We start from the raw sequence: 5,121 nt of genomic DNA, 5'->3' as shown, positions 1-5,121 counted from the left end.
GTCTGCATCTTGTACAGCAATCAACCACTAAGAAGAATATATGCAGTGTATTATTTGTTGAAACTGTACTTCTGATTTGATTTGAAACTGTCTCATTTGTATCTGTTTATCAATAAAATTTTGAAAAAAAAGAAAATAAGTTCTTATTCTTTGAAATGTATATATTTTATACAATCTTCTGTATGATTTATATATTTCACAATAAAAATAGGAAAACTTGAGAATGTGAAAAGTGGGGTATTTAACATTATGAAGAATAGAAAAGTGTGTAAGGTTATTTCAGAAGAGAATCAGACTGATGCAGTCATGCAAGGCAAAGTCAAGGTTGCGTCCAAATCCTGAATCAGCTGTACTAGGAAACAGGTAGACAGAAACCAAGGCTGTGCAGGAGTGTTAAGTCCTTTCCTGCAGGACGGGAAGTCAGGTGGTAGTTACCTAAAACTGATAAATCCAGAGATCAAAGTTTAAACACATCTTTTGAAAAATGAAAAAATGATATCAAAGAAACAGCCAAAAACATTTGAAAGGGAGGTGAGGGGAGGCCTGGGACAAGGACGTGCTAATTTATGCTTACAAATAATCCTTATTTAACGACCTGTTTAATGACTCTTTGGACTTACAACAAGTAAGTCTCTCTCTCTCTCTCTCTCTCTCTCTCTCTCTCTCTCTCTCTCTCTCCCTTTCTCTCATTCTGTACATCTTATTTATAGCCTCAATGTCTTTATACAGTACACTTTGTTTACACTGTACACACTGTAATTTTTGCTGACTATACTATATAGTACAGTACTATAGTTTTATGTTCTATTATCCATTACAGTACTACATGTAAGAGTTATGCAAATAAAAGCAAAGTCATCAAGCTGGAGTTCCCTTTGCCCATTTCTTTGTTCTGAATACCGGGAATACTACAAACAATTCCTCATTTAGTGATCAGTTCATTTAATGAACTAGTCATATGAATGGAACCCAATCATTAAATGAGGACTATCTGTATAGCTTGTTGAATAAATGCTTCATAAATCATTTGGAGAAGGTTGATAATAGATCCTTGGGAAATACATGTTAAACTCACATTTGGTTTGTTTGCTCATGAAATTAGCAAAAATGAGTAAGACTGACAATAATCAGTGTTGGCACATGTTTTCTATACCCTTGGTGGAAAAGAAAATTGGTACAAAAAATTTGAAGGGAAATTCAATAGTGTCTCTGTTGTGCCTACTCACCTCTTAAGATATGTAAGTCTCCAGGAATAGCTGTTGGAGACAATCTGTCTTTACAGGCACTGCATGACTCCTGCAAAGATCAGTCAGTCATTCAATGCAAATATGGGACCACCCATCAGGTCCCTCGTGCTTTCTGAGCAGGGAGCAAAATAGGCTCTCAGTTCTGCTGGAGGCTATGATCAGAGAGGCTATGGCCCTGTGCTCCAGGAACTGTGTACAGCAATGAAAAGGAATCCAGGTGTGGCTTGGTGGTACCTGGCTGCTAGGGAGGTTGAGGCAGGGGCACTGGCAAGTTCAAGGCCGACCTGGGCAGGTTAGCTGGCTTTGTGTTTAAACCCTGTTAAAATAAAAAGAGCTGAGGAGTATCTCAGAAGTACAGCAGTGCTTAGCATGCATAAGGCCTTGATTCCAGTCCTCCCTAATGAACGTGCCCCAAAGAGTTCAGGCTCTGCTTCCACGAGCTCAGTGACAGTATCAAAAGAACGTGTCCTGGAAAAACATGGTGGTGCTCTGTTCATGACAGTATGCCCAAATACAAAATTGTTGGGAAGGTTTGGTGGGAAAACTACACTAAGCTTAGTGCAGAGGACATGGTGGGAGAAGGGACATGGTGGCTGGCGAAGGTCAACGTCCACTTTTTACCACCTTCATTTTGTAGTACTGGGATTTTTAAATATATTCATGCATTTTTTTAAACCTGTTTTTACAAAACTGTTCTGTTGGGCCTGTGGCTCTACCTTTGGGTTTGCCCTTGGTTCCTACAGAGGTTGATAGGGTTTGTTGCTATAAATTTAAAGAGTGCTCTGATTAACTTCAGAAGAATGAGGCTAGCCCTAAAGGGCTCTGGAAGCCAGCTTAGTGTTGAGCACTCTGGGAGGCTAAGGAAGAAAGATCACAAATTTGAGCTAGTCTGGGCCACTTATCAAGACCCTATCTTAAAAAGCACACACACACACACACACACACACACACACACACACACACACTGGAGATCCTGGGTCCAGTCCTCAGAACCCACTCCCCAAATGGTCCGAAGAATTGAGATTCAAAATCCTGATAAGGTATTGTAAAGGAGGTAAGACTAGATTGGAGTGGGGACGGGACTGGTGTTTGATACAGCATGGCGATTTTTTCAAATTGGCTTAAAACCAGGGTTCCTGTTTCTACAGCCATCAAAGAAGTCGCCCTCGACGCTGTGGTCTGCAGATGGGTAGCTGCTGCTCCCCTGCCTTCCCCCACCCCACCTTCGGGAGACCCACAGGACGAAGGTCGCCACTCTCCGCATCCTCCAGCGTCCACCCCGAAGCCCAGGCTGGAGGCAGCAGGGACGGTGGCCTCGGGCGTGGGAAGCCAAGGTCGCCGCAGCGCTGCTTGCCTGGCGTTTCCTGACGTGGGCCCGGAACGCAGTCTCTGTTCAACTGTTTACTGAGCCTGTCTCACTGGGAATCTGCACCACTTCCCCGGGCAAAATTCCTCTTTTGGAAGTCCGCGAGGGCCAGCACTCTAACAGGTACAGGGCGACACCGTGTGGTAGAGGTAGAACGTGTACATCCTTCTGCCCTACCCACTCCTATAATCTACCCAACAGGCTGCAGTCAGTGCCAACATCCATCCATCATCCATCCACGACTCAGCCAAACACCTGTAGGTAAGTAGCTCTCCACACAGCCACCCATCCTGCCACAGGAATTTTCATCTTCATGTAAATGTCATCCTCCCATTCATGGTGTTTCCTTCACCATCCTTCCCAGCACTTCTTCCTTCCTTTCCCTCTCAACCTATCTCTGTCTCTTTCATCTCCTTTGTGTCTACAATTCTGACCTACTGTTATCCCTCTTCTGAGCTGCCCAAGGTCCTTGAAGTACCACCTCTAATCCAGACTAATGTCATAAACATCTCTAACAACTCTCTCTCTGTCTCTCTCTCTCTCTCTCTGCCTCTCTACACACACACACACACACACACACACACACACACACACACACACTGATTCCCAACTCTGGCTATGGACCTCCTGAACTGTGGCTTTAGGTCTGGCTTTGATGACCACCACAGCTGCCTGTAGGAAGAGCTGCTTACTCTTGCAGTGCCGCTTCTGGTCAGCTCCACCCGTGAGGGACCAGATGAAGTCAGGGCCAAGACCCCTGGAGACTGTCTACAGGTACTGTCTTCTCTTCCTCACCCATCTATATCATCCCCAGGAGATTCCAGAATTGCTTCCACCAAAGTCCACCCACTCACTGGCAAATCCAGTGAGCACTTCTCAATTTCTCTCTCTTGAAATCATTTGTTGATGTGGATCATCTGTCTTCTTCTCCTTTTAACATGTTTATTGAAATAGAGTTCACATACCAAAAACTTCACCCACTTCAGGTGTATTTACTGTATTCAGAATTTCACAGGCATCACCACAGAACATCACAACATACACATTGCCTTGAAAAAAAAGTCCCATATTCATCAGTGAAGAGAATATGGCATATTCACACTCACAGGGCTCAGTCATGGCTAGAGGCAGCCCCCATGTGAAACCGTGCTCCATTGCAAAGTACAACTGGTGGAGCCAGTCAGCCTGTGACACTCTGTAGCCAGGTGTTTGGGAAGGGGGAGAGAGAGAGGGAGAGGGAGAGAGGGAGAGGGAGAGGGAGAAAAGGAGAGAGAGAGGGAGAGAGGGAGAAAGAGAGAGAGAGAGAGAGAGAGAGAGAGAGAGAGAGAGAGAGAGAGAGAGAGAGAGAGAGAGACAGAGAGAGAGACAGAGAGAGAGACAGAGAGACAGAGACAGAGACAGAGAGAGACAGAGAGACAGAGACAGAGAGAGAGACAGAGAAACAGACAGATAGACAGACAGAGATAGAGACTCAAGCACTAACTTACTCCTATCAGTTCCTCATCTCAGCAGATGTCAACCTACCCTGGTCCAGGTACATCCCTCAACTTCTAGCTCATTTTTCTAAATTTCCCTTGTCTCTCTCCACCCTAACTGCCTGCACCTTCATCTAAGTCATCATTGTTTCTTGCCCAAAAGCAGCTCCTCCTTTCTAGTGCTGAGCCTAGCCTCTGGCTTGCCCTCCAATCCAACCCATTTTCTCCAGGAAGCTGACTATGACCTTGCTGTCCCCGCATTCCATACGGAATGTGAACAATCTCACCTCTATTGCCTCCAGAATGACATTCTAGCTCCGTGACCAGGTGGTCAGCTGTATCCTTTATCCTGGTGCCCCTTCATCAACACTGCCTTTGTCACCATGCACCCCACATGTAGCCCTGTCAATTGTCAAAAGGTCACTTGTGTTCCCTGGCCTGAGGCTCACATTCTTCCCTGCCTCTTTCTTTCCTTGACTCACACAACTCCATCTACTTACTTGAATACTATTTATCCTTTAACCTGTACTTCATGATGCCCCCCAGGGTGCCCTCCAAGAACACTGTCCCCATTGTGGTTTCCCACTGGCACAGGTGGGTTTTTTGTTGTAGTTAAATGTGTAAGCCTGGGACATGGATGGAGGTCAAAACTGAGCACTGGTTATTCGCCAAATAACCAGTCCTTCTGAGCTGTCAAGAGGGCAATCTGTCTAATGTGATTGCTCACACGATGGAAAGCATGTCAGGCTAGTGTACCACTGGAGCCATCAAGAACTCCAATGAGGACTGGAGCTGAGATATTTGCCCACAGAGAGAGAGAGGCAGGGGTTATGCTTTAGATAGTGATGGCGAGCCTTATAGAGGTTGAGTGCCCAAACAGCAATCCAAAACCCACTTAACATTTTTATTACAAAGTGCCAATGCTGCAATTAAACCTGAATACTGAGATTTAGTTTACAAAAAATGACTTACTGATGCTTGGCTGCTGGAGCAACTGGCATGGGTCTCAGCAGAGAGGGCTCTGCATGTCCAC

The sequence above is a fragment of the Octodon degus genome, unplaced genomic scaffold (assembly GCF_000260255.1).
Source record: "Octodon degus isolate 3935 unplaced genomic scaffold, OctDeg1.0 scaffold00030, whole genome shotgun sequence".
Taxonomy (NCBI): domain Eukaryota; kingdom Metazoa; phylum Chordata; class Mammalia; order Rodentia; family Octodontidae; genus Octodon; species Octodon degus.
Note: the sequence above shows the minus strand (reverse complement) of the source record.